The sequence below is a fragment of the Chiloscyllium plagiosum genome, unplaced genomic scaffold (genome assembly GCF_037043375.1).
Source record: "Chiloscyllium plagiosum isolate Xiang-an unplaced genomic scaffold, Cpla_swu_hap1 HiC_scaffold_30, whole genome shotgun sequence".
In the NCBI taxonomy this organism is placed as follows: Eukaryota; Metazoa; Chordata; class Chondrichthyes; order Orectolobiformes; family Hemiscylliidae; genus Chiloscyllium; species Chiloscyllium plagiosum.
The window spans coordinates 3118636-3131337 of NW_028270168.1; the positions used below are offsets into that span (position 1 = coordinate 3118636).

Sequence of the window (12702 nt, forward strand, 5' to 3'; positions counted from 1 at the left end):
AAATTGCCCATCATGTGGGTTATTAGTCAGGGGTAAGTATAGCGTAGAGGGAATGGGTTACTCTTTGGAGGGTCAGTGTGGACTTGATGGGCCAAAGGGCCTGTTTCCACACTGTAAGGATTCTAATTCTAATTCTAATTCTCCCCATGTCTGCGTGGGTTTCCTCCGGGTGCTCTGGTTTCCTCCCACAGTCCAAATACGTACAACTTAGGTGGACTGGCCATGGGAAATGCAGAGTTACAGAAATAGGGTAGGAAGATGGGTCAGGGTGGGATGATCTTTGGAGGATTGGTGTGGAATTGATAGCCTGCTTCCACACTGTAGGAATTCTATGAAAATTAAAAACTTAATGGAAAGGCCATGGGTGGTGTTGCTGAACAAAGAGACCTTGGAGTTCAGGTCCATAGTTCCTTGAAAGTGGAATTGCAGATACACAGGACAGTGAAGAAGACGTTTGGTATGCTTGCCTTTATTGGTCAGTGCATTGAATATAGAAGTTGGGAGGTCATCTTGCAGCTGTACAGGACATTGGTTAGGCCACTTTTGGAATACTGCATTAAATTCTCGTCCCTCTGCTATAGGAATGATATTGTTAAACTTGAAAGGGATCGGAAAGGATGTTGCCAGGGTGGGAGGGTTTGAGCGATAGGGAGACACTGAATAGGCTGGAGCTATTTTCCCTGGAGCATCCGAGGTAGAGGGGTAAATTAGAGTCATAGAGATGCACAGCATGAAAACAAACCCTTTGGTCCAACTCGTCCATACCGACCAGATATTCTAAATTAATCTGGTCCCATTTGCCAGCACTTGGCCCATATCCCTCTGAACTGCTCCTATTCATATCCCCATTCAGATGCCTTTTAAATGTTGTAATTGTACCAGTGTCCATCACTTCCTCTCACAGCTCATTCCATACATACACCACCTTCTGTGTGAAAACGTTGTCCCTTTTAAATCTTTCCCCTCTCACCCTAAACCTATGCCATCTAGTTTTAGACCCCCTTCCACCCCAGAGAAAAGACTTTGTCTATTTACCCTATCCATGCCCTCCTATATTTTATAAACTTCTATAAGGTCACCCCTCAGCCTCTGATGCTCCAGGGAAAACAGCCCCAGCTTGTTCAGTCTCTCCCTATAGCTCAAACCCTCCAACCCTGGCAACATCCTTGTAAATCTTTTCTGAACCCTTTCAAGTTTCACCATGGCCTTCTGATAGGAAGGAGACCAGAATTGCACATAATATTCCAAAAGTATCCAAACCAATGTCCTGTACAGCTGCAACATAACCACCCAACTCTATACTCATAGCACACACATTCACACACACACACACTCTCACACTCACGCACACTCCCTCTCGCAAACACCACTAACACACATACATCCACACATACTGTCACACACACAACTGCATACACAAATACACACACAAATTATTAACACTCATACAGACAGTCAAGTACACTCTCAGACACACCATTCCCTCTCACATACAGATTGACACGCACACATGCAAATACACATACATGCGAACACACATACACTTGTCCAAAGAGGTCAGACATCTCTCATAAACAGAATATTATATACCTACACACTGCCTGGCTGCTCAACATAATATCTTCTTGTCACACTCCCCACACATTTTGTCCCAATTTTATCCCATTACAAATGCGTCCATGTATGTAATGGGATGTGCCTCAGTAAACGCGGAACACTCTGACAATACAATGCTGACTGCCAGATTCTAACAAATCACTCAAAATGTTTTATCTAAAATCTATGGCCCAAAACAGGACCAAGCACTACTTGCTGCTGTCTGTCCTCCACTGAAGCCAAAATAAAATTGAGTTGATCATGTTTTCCTCAACACCTGAAATTTCTAATGAAAATGAATGTTTCACATTAACAACATTAACTGTATCTTTTCAAGCACCTCTTGTCATAATGTATTCATTGTCATTTTTTGATGTGAAGGCCTCAGTTCCTCACAAAAGCCTGGGTTTGAATTTGTAGATTGAGGCCAGATTGATGATCACTCTCTGGATTGTACAATCTCAGTGGGTTTGCTGTATGGACAACTAGCATTCAATCCTCTGGACAGGTGAACAATTTTATTCTGCTTTAATCAAGGTTCCCTGCAAAGATTTTGAGCATTATTTTAAAACAATCCAGAGTACAAATGACAAAATCAGTACTAAAGTGAAACTTAAAGAATGTTTTAAACAGTTTATGTGAGAGAACCAGCAGAGTGTTGGAACATTTGTCAGACACACAGTGAGCTGTAAAGAGTGCAGTCAGCTCAGCGACACACTGACTCAGTGCTGAGCTTGGATTCACTTTCACAGAGTCACAGAATTGTTGGAGCGTTGGAGCACCATTGGCCCATCATGGCTTTTCAAATGAGCATCATGATCTAACACCAATCTCCTGCCTTCCTCCCATACCCCTGCACACCCTTTCCAGCCAGATAATTATCCAGTGCCCCTCTCGAATGCCTCTTGAAGCAGATATTGGGCAGAGTCATCTGAGGTACTGAAGAAGGCTCAATCAGTCCCAATTTGAAATGATCAGCTCCCACTAGAAACAAAAACAAAAGGGACCATGCACTCAAAACTTTAACTCCATTTTTCGCTCCACAGAGGCTGCTGGACCTGTTCAATTTCTCCAGCCATTTCTATTTTGTTCCAGATCTTTAGCATCTGCGGTTCTTTGTTTTATTCAAGCACTAATTACATGCTGGCAAGTAGTTTGCCAATCAGGGTTATGGAAAATCCAGCCACTTCTCCACACAACCCCATGTTTTAAAGAGGGTCATGGGGCAGTGGCAAAGGACTGAGTTTTCTGCCCCCTCTCAAACCATCTTTACTAATTGCAACAAAAACTACCCAACTACTCATCAGCTGATTCCTTCGGTGAAGGGAGGCGACAGCTATCGTTTCCCTCCTCATTGTTGCTTTCACTTTTCAAAAAAAAATTGCATTTAAAAATTAACAGGCTCTAATGATCCATTACCCATGGGTCTTCTTCAATCCTTTCCTGAATAATTGTTTTAGAAGTTTCCCCAATACTGATGTTGGACTGACTGGTTGATAATTGCAGGGCCTAGCTTCGCAATCTTTTTTGAACAAGGGCATAATTATACAAGACCTACAGTGTGGAAACAGGCCCTTCAACATAATAAGTCCACACCAACACTCCAGAGAGTATCCCACTCAAACCCATTCCCCAACTCTATTACTCAACATTTCCCCTGGCTAATGCACACACCCTGAACACTATGGGCAATTCACCTAACCTGCACATCTTGGACTGTGGGAGGAAACCGGAGCATTCACTGGAAACCCATGCAGACACGGGTAGAATGTGCAAATTTAACATAGCCAGTTGCCCAAGGCTGGAATTGAAGTCAGGTCCCTGGTGCTGTGCTGTTAACCACTGAGCCACCATGCCACCCATGCTTGCAAATCTCCAAACCTCCATCTCCCAAATCCAGGGAATATTGAACAATTATTGCCAGAGCCTCTGCAATTTCCATTGTCACTTAATTTCATATTCTTGGATCGGGTCCCAGTGCCTGATCAATTTTAATTACCAACAGCTTATCCAATTTTCTACCTTATCAATTTTCAACCCTTGTGGTGACGGCATTTCCTCCTTTGTCTTCATCTGCCTCATACTTAAAGACAAATGAAAAGTATCACTTTATTCATACTTCTTGGCTCCATGGGTAAACTGCTTTTTTGGTTCCTAATCAGCCCTAATCCTTTTACTACTATTTTACAATTGCTGTCCTAATGGAAGACTTTGGGATTCGCCATTATGTCCACTGCCTGTCTTCTTTATAATCTCTCTTTGCTTCTATTATTTGCTTTCTCACCTCCAACACGTCTGTATATCAGCCCGGGTTCTCTGTTGTATTTACTCACTGACACCTGCGATAAGCACACTTTACCTTCTTTAATTTAATTCCTACCTCCATGACAACCAAGAGTAGTTAATGTGACTGTTGCTCCCTTATGTGTTTGAGGAAATGATTTTCTTTAGCGTCTCAGTGTTTTATCGGTAGGTTATTCTTCTTTAGATGGTGGAGAGACATTGCCATACCATTCTTCCACACGCAGTTTCTCACAGACAGCCTCCACCGTTTTGTGATTTTACTATCAACAAGCTCTTGACATAAACTCCCTCCACCTTGGCATCTCTTTGATACTGCACTCTATTGCTAAGTTTTCCCATTTTATTATCAGTGTACCTGATAAAGTTGTGTTAGTAAACCACATCGTCAGATACTAATTCCTTAATAAGATCAAAATGTTTTGAATTAGTATTAGATAGGGCAGTTGCAGGTAAGATGTTTCCTCTGGGTAGACAGTCTAGATCCGGAGACACCTTTTAAAAAAAGGGGGGATGTCAATTAGGTTTGAGAAGTGGAGAAATTATTTTCCTTCGTACTTTAACTATCTTTCATTATGAACATTTGGAATTCTGAACCTCACAGCACTGTAGAAACTCAGTCTTTGAGTATGATTAAGGTACAGATTGATAGTTTTCAATTGACCAGTAGTTATAGAGATGAGGTGGATAAAAGGTATTTAGATGTTCGAACACCCTTGGTTATGTTGAATGGCAGGGCAGCTGACTCGGGTTCCTATGTTCCCGTGTAGTCTCATTAGTAGCTGAGAAACATTACAGTTTGGGAATGTTTGTTGAGAGCTTGATTCTGTTGCCTGTGTGATTGAAAAGCTTGATGGCCTTCTCTCCTGTGACTGACCTGTGAGGGATAAGCAAAGGTGTCCCTGGCGTCTCCACCAGCCGGTGGCTTCAGGGAGAGAGAAAGAGAATAAACTGGGGCCAAGAACAATCTCAAATTAAAAACAGTTCCGTTCATTTTTGTGTTTCTTTGTCTGTTTATTCATAGTTACCTCGCTCTTTGTCTTATTTTTATGTATCATCACCTCAACAAAGCGACCTGGCCAAATTGAAAATGTCACCCAGCTCAGGCTCAGCTGCACATACTGTTTGGAACAAGTGGCCAGGTCAAGCTTTGGGTTTAAACATCAATATTTCGCTCAAAAGTGAGAATGTTGCACTTTTTGTGGCATGGTGTTTATTGACTTTCATCTGCACTGCACATGGAGATGACCTTTAACTTCCTGTTTCCCTCTCAGGGTTTTAGAACCAAACCGCATCGAGGTCTTGGGGAGAAGCAGATGATTGAGATCAAGGTGAATGTTCACTGATGTGTGTGTGGATTGGCAGGACAGCTCAGTCCATCCTCTTTGTTGGAACTCTATGACACGGAGCCACACACCATCTGCCTATTTTCCCATTGCAATCCTTCACAGAATGACCTGGGAATTCTTACTCTTTATTTCACCCACTGAAAAGGCTGCAAATAACAGACTTTTGTGAACACAGCCTGTTATTGTACTTTAATGAATAACAGTCACTTCACAACATTAGAATTTTAAATAAAATTAAACAAAAATATTTTGAATTAAATGATAATGAATGGAATGTGTTTTCTGGAATGAAGGGTTGGGTTTTACGTTGCTTTGTCAGTGGGACAGCCTGAGTTTAAATCCATCAGGCTCCCTTTCTTAGAGATGGATTTTCACTTTGAGTAATGAAAATTAGGGGTTGTCTTGTTGCTGAGATCTATCTGAATAAATATTCAGCAGAAAACTGCCAGACTCCATGAATACCTGATCTCGTTTCACTATTTGTTCCTGGGGGAGGGTGGGTAGAATCAAACCATTGCCTCGATTTTCCACTTTTTGTGTTCTTAATCTCACACTGTGCTTCAATTCTATTGTAGAGCTGGAGAGGGAAGCAGGATAGAATCCTTGAGGTGGATACAGAACAGAGGAGACCACCTTGAGAGAAATGTATCATTTGGTATTGGAGATATATGTGAAAAGTGATTTTTGTTTTTTGGACTCGTTTTCTGCCATCATGTACAGCAGATTGAAATAAATAAAAATTATTAGAGGGTGAGTTGGACTTCCTTTGGGATTTGCTGTTAGAGATAAGGGTTACAAGGTGAAGTATTCATAGCAGAGTAGGGGGCACTTAGCTCACTCACTTTGGCTGCCACTCCACAGTGTAACAGGATGAGCAATGAGAGTGAACAATGAGCATTGATGAAGAGGTGGAATTCTCCCAGATACACAGTATATTTGATGGCACTCAGTGACCCAGAGCTAACAAGGGGCTCAGCTGATGCATAATCCCAACTGCACGATCCTGACTGGGAAGACTTGTTACCCAGGGATCTGTCAGGATCTTTAGAACTTTGGGAATTTTTTTACTTATTTATTCATGGCCTGCAATCTATTGGGCCAGCAACTTATTGCCCATCTCAAGTTGCCCCTTGTGAAGGTGGGGATGAGCTGCTTTCTTGAACCGCTGCAGTCCATGTGCTGTGGGTTGACACAGAATGCCCGTAGGAAGGGAATTCCAGGATTTCGACCCAGCAAGAGTGAAGCTTGTGGAATAGTTTGTGGTAGAGCCCACTAGGGAAAGGGCAATTCTGGAATTGGTGATGTGTAATGAAGCACACTAGATTAGGGAACTGAATGTGGAGGAATCCAGAGGGGGCAGTGACCATAATATGGTAGAATTCACCATGTAGTTTTAGGAGAAGAGAGTGGAGTTGAATGCAATGGTATTACAATTGAGTAACGGTAACTACAAAAACATGAGGAAGGAGCTGGCCAGAGTTGATTGGAAGGGGAGCCCAGCAGGGAAGCTGGTATAGCAGCAATGACAGATGTGTCTGGGGATAATTCAGGTAGCACAGCAGAAATGCAGCCCAAGGAAGAAGAAAGATACTAAGGGAATGGTGAGGCAACCAAGGAAGTCAGGGACAGCATAAAAGCAAAAGGGTAAAAGCATATAATGCGGTGAAGATTAGTGGGAAGCCAGAGGATTGGGAAGCCTGTAAAAATCAGCAGAGGATAACAAGAAAAAGAATAGGGGGGAAAAGATTAAATATGAGGGTGAGCTAGTTAGTAATATAAAAGAAGATTGCAAGAGTTTATTCAAATATATAAAAGTTAAAAGAGACACAAGAGTGAATATTGGACTGCTGGAAAATGAGGTTGAAGAAGTTGCAATGGGGAGCAAAGAAATGGCAGAGAACCTGAATAGGTACTTTCCTTCAGTCTTCAGGGTGGAAGACATCAGCAACATATCAGAACTTTAAGTGAATCGGGGCAGAAAGGAATGTAGTGGCCATCAGTAAGGAGAAGGCACTGGGTGGCTGAAAGTTTGAAGATGAACAGATCACCTGGATGATCACACCCCAGAGTTCTGAGGAGATTGCAGAGTCATCAGTGGTGACTCAGTCAGGAATCACTGGAGCTTGGGAGGTTCCCAGAGGATTGGAAAATGGCTAGTGTAATACCACTGTTTAAGTAGGGTGGGAGGCAGAAAACAGAAAATTATAGATTGGTTAGACTGACCTTGGTCATTGTAAGATTATAGAGTCCAGTATTAAGGATGAGATTGCAGTGTACTTGGGAAGTGCATGGTAAAATAGGGCAGAGTCAGCATGGCTCCATTAAGGAGAGGTCATGCCTGAAAAATCTGTTGGAATTTGTTGGGGAGGTAAGGGGAGCCAGTGAGCATGATCTATTTAGATTTCCAGAAGGCCTTTAACAAGGTGCTACACAGGAGGTTGTTAAATAAGAGCCCATGGGTGTTAGGAGCAAGGTACTGGCTGACTGGCAGAATGCAGACTGTGGGAATAAAGGAGTCTTTCTCAGGATGGCGAGCAATGACTCGTGGAGTTCTGCAGGCTCAGTGTTGGGACCACATTTATTCACATTACACATTAACGATCAGGGCAAAGGAACTGAGGGCATTGTTGGAGATAGATGGAGGGACAGGTAGTGTTGAGGAAGCAAGGAGGCTGAGAAAGTGGGCAAAGAAATGGCACATAGAACACAGTGCTGTTATGCTCTTTGATAGGATGAATAGAGGGATAGATTATTTGCTAAATGGGGAAAGAAATCTGAACCCTAAAGGGACTTAGAAATTCTAGTTCAGGATTGTCTTAGGGTTAACATGCAGGTTCAGTTGGCATTGAGAAAAGCCAATGCAATGTTAGCATTCATTTCAAGAGAGCTAGAATACAAAGACATGGATGTTCTGCTAGGGATATGTAAGGCTTTGGTCAGACCACATTTGGAAGATTGTGAGCAGTTTTGGGCCCTCTGTCTAAGGAAAGATGTGCTGGCGATGGAAAGGCCCAGAGAAGGTTACAAGAGTGATCCTGAGGATGAGGAACGTGTCCTATGAAGAGCGGCTGATGACTCTGGTTCTGTACTTGATGGAGTTTAGAAGAATGAGGTGAATCTCAATGAAACTAATGAAATAGTGAGAGGTCTAGATAGATAGACATGGAGATGTCTACAAGAGACAAGGACCTGAGGGCACAGCCTCACATTGAAGAAACAACCCTTTAGAACTGAGATGAAGAAGCATTTCTTCAGCCAGAGGATGGTGAATCTGTGGAACTCATTGCTGCAGAGGGCTGTGGAGGCCAAGTCATTGAGTGTATTTAAGACAGAGGTAGACAGATTCTTGATTAATAAGGGGATCAAGGGTGACAGAGAGGAGGCAGAAGAATGAGGTTGAGAAATATATCAGCCATGATAGAATGGTGGAGCAGACCCGATGGGCCGAATGGCCTAATTCTTTTCCTATACTTATGGTCTTGTGGAAGGCATGGCGATATATTTCCAAGTCAGGATTATGAGTGACTTGGAGGGGAACTTGCAGGTGATGGTGTCACCATATATCTGCTGCCCTTGTCCTTTTAGATGGAAATGATCATGGGTTTGGAAGATGCTGTCTGAAGAGCCTTAGAGAATTTCATCTTGTAGATAGTACACACTGCTGTTACTGAGTGTCAGTGATGGAGGGAATGGATGTTTGTGGATGTTACGTCAATCACGTCGGTTGCTTTGTCCTGGATGGTGTCAAGCTTCTTGAGTGTTGTTGGAGCTGCACCCATCCTGGTAAATGAGGAGTAATCCATCAGATTCTTGACTTGTTCCTTGTGGATGGTGGGCAGGCTTTAGGGAGTCAGTAAATGAATTACTCACTGCAGGAATCCTAGCCTTTGGCCTGCTCTTGTAACCACTCTTTGTACAGTGAGTCCAGTTCAGTTTCCAGTCAATAGTTACCCCAAGGATATTGACGGTGGGAGAATTCAGTGATTGTAGTGCCATTGAATGTCAAGGGGCCATGGTTAGACTGTTTGTTATTGGAGATGGACATTGCCTGATTTTAGTGTGCAAGAATGTTACCTGATAAGCTCAAACACACAAGCATTGGATCGACATTAAAACAGAAAGTGCTGAAGAAACTCAGCGGGTCTGGAAGCATCTGTTGAGAGAGAAATAGAGTTAATGGTTTGAATCCAATGTGACTTCTTCTGAACTGTCTGTTGAATTGGTTTATTAAATGCTAAAGATATTTCCTACTTCCCTAGCTAATGAAATCTTGTTATTATCTAATTGCCACAGAGCAAAATAGATCAAAGTCAGTGCTAGGGTCGAGCAGAATGGATAGGTTGCTGTCCTGTTTTGAACATTGAGTTGATCTGAGAGCCTTCTGAAAGTTATATAACTGCAACTTCAGGAAGGTTAGTTCTTCAAGGTGACATGGGTGTGAATGAGGTAGTAAGCGGAAGGACAGGTCCCATGCAGGAAAGACCAGAAAGAGAGGAGAAGCTTCTGAGATTCTGTCAATGCTGAAAACTCCTTGCATTATCTTCTCCCTTTCACAAATGCAACAATTTGTCCTCTTTCATCTGATGGGAATTCCCCTCCACAATGACCAAAAGTCCCAGCTTGAGGAAATCTTCTTTACTCATTCCTCAGACTTGCTGCCATTTTGTTTAAAATCATTCTGCATCTACCCAAAGACATGGAGCTGAAAGTGAATGTTGTATCTTTGCCCTGTGCCTGCAATTATTTCTGACCTTTAACCTTCTCATGTTCCCTCAGTAATGGGATGGTGAGAGGTTAAAGATTTCCAGAGAGAACCTTGGAGAACCAAAATGTTTGCTGATTTACTTTGATTATAAGTTACTTTCTCTTTGAGGATGAAAACAGAGAATCTAAAGATACTTGGTTTCCTATCATTAAAAAATTCAAAATCAATAAACATTCTTTCATCGGGCTAATAGATGAAAAAATACTACTGAAGGACAAAAAGAGGGGTGTAATGGAATTGCATTGCCTCATAGGGTTTTCAGGAAAGTAACACACAGTGTTAGAGACAGGGAGGTAAAGAACAAGAAAAAAGGATCTCTACTTATATACTGCCTTCCACTAGAATCTGAAAGTATTTCGAAACCAATAAAGTAGATTTCCAAAAGTTGTTGCTGCTGTGTTTAGGAAACAATGGCCAATTTATACAGAGCAATCATTCTTTAATTGTGCTAATATTTTGAGTCCACTGACCCTTCCTCAGGTCACGGGGCTTGAAATGTGAACTCTGTCTCTCTCTGCACATGATGCTGCCAGATCTGCTGAGTTTCTCCTGCAATTTCTGATTTTGTTTATTTCAGATCTCCAGCATCTGCAGTTCTTTGTCCTAGCTTCACTAATGCTGGTTGGGTTATAAACATTGGCCAGAAAAGAAGGGAAAACTGCTCTGCTGTTCCTCAATTGGTTCTTTGGATCATTTAGGTTCATCTAAGAGAATAGACGGATTAACAAACATTTATAACCACAAAGAATGACCATCGCACTGTCCTCATGGAGGCAAAGTTCCACCTTCACGTTGTGAATACCCTCCATCGTTCTGTGTGGCACTATCACTGCGCTAAATGGGACAGACTTTAAACAGATCTAGCAACTCAAGACTGGGCATCCATGAAGCACTGTGTGCCATCATTAGCAGCAGAACTGTACACCAGCACAATCTGTAACCTCATGGTCTGGCGTATCCCCCACTCAACCATTACCATCAAGCCAGGAAATCAACCCTGGCTCAATGGAAAGTGCAGGAGGGCATGCCAGGAGCAGCACCAGGCATACCTGAAGTTGATGTGTCAACCTGGTGAAGCCACCAACAGGACTACATGCACCCCAAACAGCATAAGCATCAAATGATAGACAAAGCTAAGTGATCCCACAAACAACCGATCAGATCTAAGCTTTGCATCCCTGCGATATCTTATTGCGAATGGTGTTGGACAATTAAACAACTCACTCGGGGAGGACATTCCTCAAACATCTACATCCACACTGATGGAAGAGCCCAGCACATTTTGCAAAAGATAAAATGGAAACATTTCAGCAATCTTCAACCAAAGTGCCAAATAGATCATCCATCTCAGACTCCTCGGTGGAGCCCAGCATCACAGGTACCTGTGTTCAGCCAATTCAATTTATGCTGTGTGAAATCAAGGAACAGTTGGAGACACTAGATACTGTAAGGGTTATTCTGGCAATACTAAAGATTTGTGCTCCAGAACTTGCTGCTCCCCTAGCCCAGCTCTTCCAGTACAGTTACAACACTGGCATCTATCTGATGATGTGGGACATTGTCCGGATATGTCCTATACATAAAAAATAGGACAAATCCAATCTGGCCAAATATCACCTCATCAGTAAAGTGATGGAGGGTGTCAGCAACAGTGCTATCAAGCAGCACCTGCTCAGCAATAACCTGCTCAGTGACGCCCAGTTTGGGATCCCCCAGGGCCACTCAGTTTCTGACCTCATTGCAGCCTTGATTCAAACATGGACAAAAGAGCTGAATACCAGAGAGGAGGGGAGAGTGACAGCCCTTGACATCAAGGCTGCATTTGAGTGTGGCGTCAAGGAGCCCTGAAAAAACTGGAACGATTGGGCATCGGGGGACAAACTCTCCAGTGATTGGTGTCATACCTGGCACATAAGAAGATTGCTGTGGTTCTGTTCGCCAAGCTGGAAGTTTTTGTTGCAAACGTTTTGTCCCCTGTCTAGGTGACATCCTCAGTGTTTGGGAGCCTCCTGTGAAGCGCTTCTGTGGTATTTCCTCCGGCATTTATAGTGGCCTGTCCCTGCCGCTTCCGGTTGTCAGTTTCAGCTGTCCACTGTAGTGGCCGGTATATTGGGTCCAGATCGATGTGTTTGTTGATGGAGGTTGTGGATGAGTGCCATGCTTCTAGGAATTCCCTGGCTGTTCTTTGTTTCGCTTGCCCTATAATGGTAGTGTTGTCCCAGTCAAATTCATGTTGCTTGTCGTCTGCGTGTGTGGCTACTAGGGACAGCTGGTCGTGTCGTTTCGTGGCTAGTTGATGTTCGTGGATGCGGATCGTTAGCTGTCTTCCTGTTTGTCCTATATAGTGTTTTGTGCAGTCCTTGCATGGGATTTTGTACACTACATTAGTTTTGCTCATGCTGGGTATCGGGTCCTTCGTTCTGGTGAGTTGTTGTCTGAGTGTGGCTGTTGGTTTGTGTGCTGTTATAAGTCCTAGTGGTCGCAGTAGTCTGGCTGTCAGTTCGAAAATGCACTTTATGTATGGTAAACTAATGCAGTGTACATAAATGCCGGAGGAAACACCACAGAAGCGCTTCACAGGAGGCCACAAGCACTGAGGATGTCACCTAGACAGGGGACGAAACGTTTGCAACAAAAACTTCCAGCTCGGCAAACAGAACCACAACATAAGAAGATTTTTGTGGTTGTTGG

The 12702-nt window shown here is 43.0% G+C and overlaps 1 protein-coding gene across 1 annotated transcript in view; it reads left to right on the plus strand.

The window, feature by feature from the left end:
- The window catches only part of dcdc2b (doublecortin domain containing 2B), an 85305-nt gene extending 79960 nt beyond the window's left edge, over positions 1-5345 (plus strand). The window contains exon 12 of the mRNA XM_087976995.1: positions 5172-5345. The gene's annotated coding sequence lies outside the window, so the exon portion shown is untranslated. The remainder of the gene's footprint in view (positions 1-5171) is intronic.
- The last annotated feature ends 7357 nt before the right edge of the window (positions 5346-12702 follow it).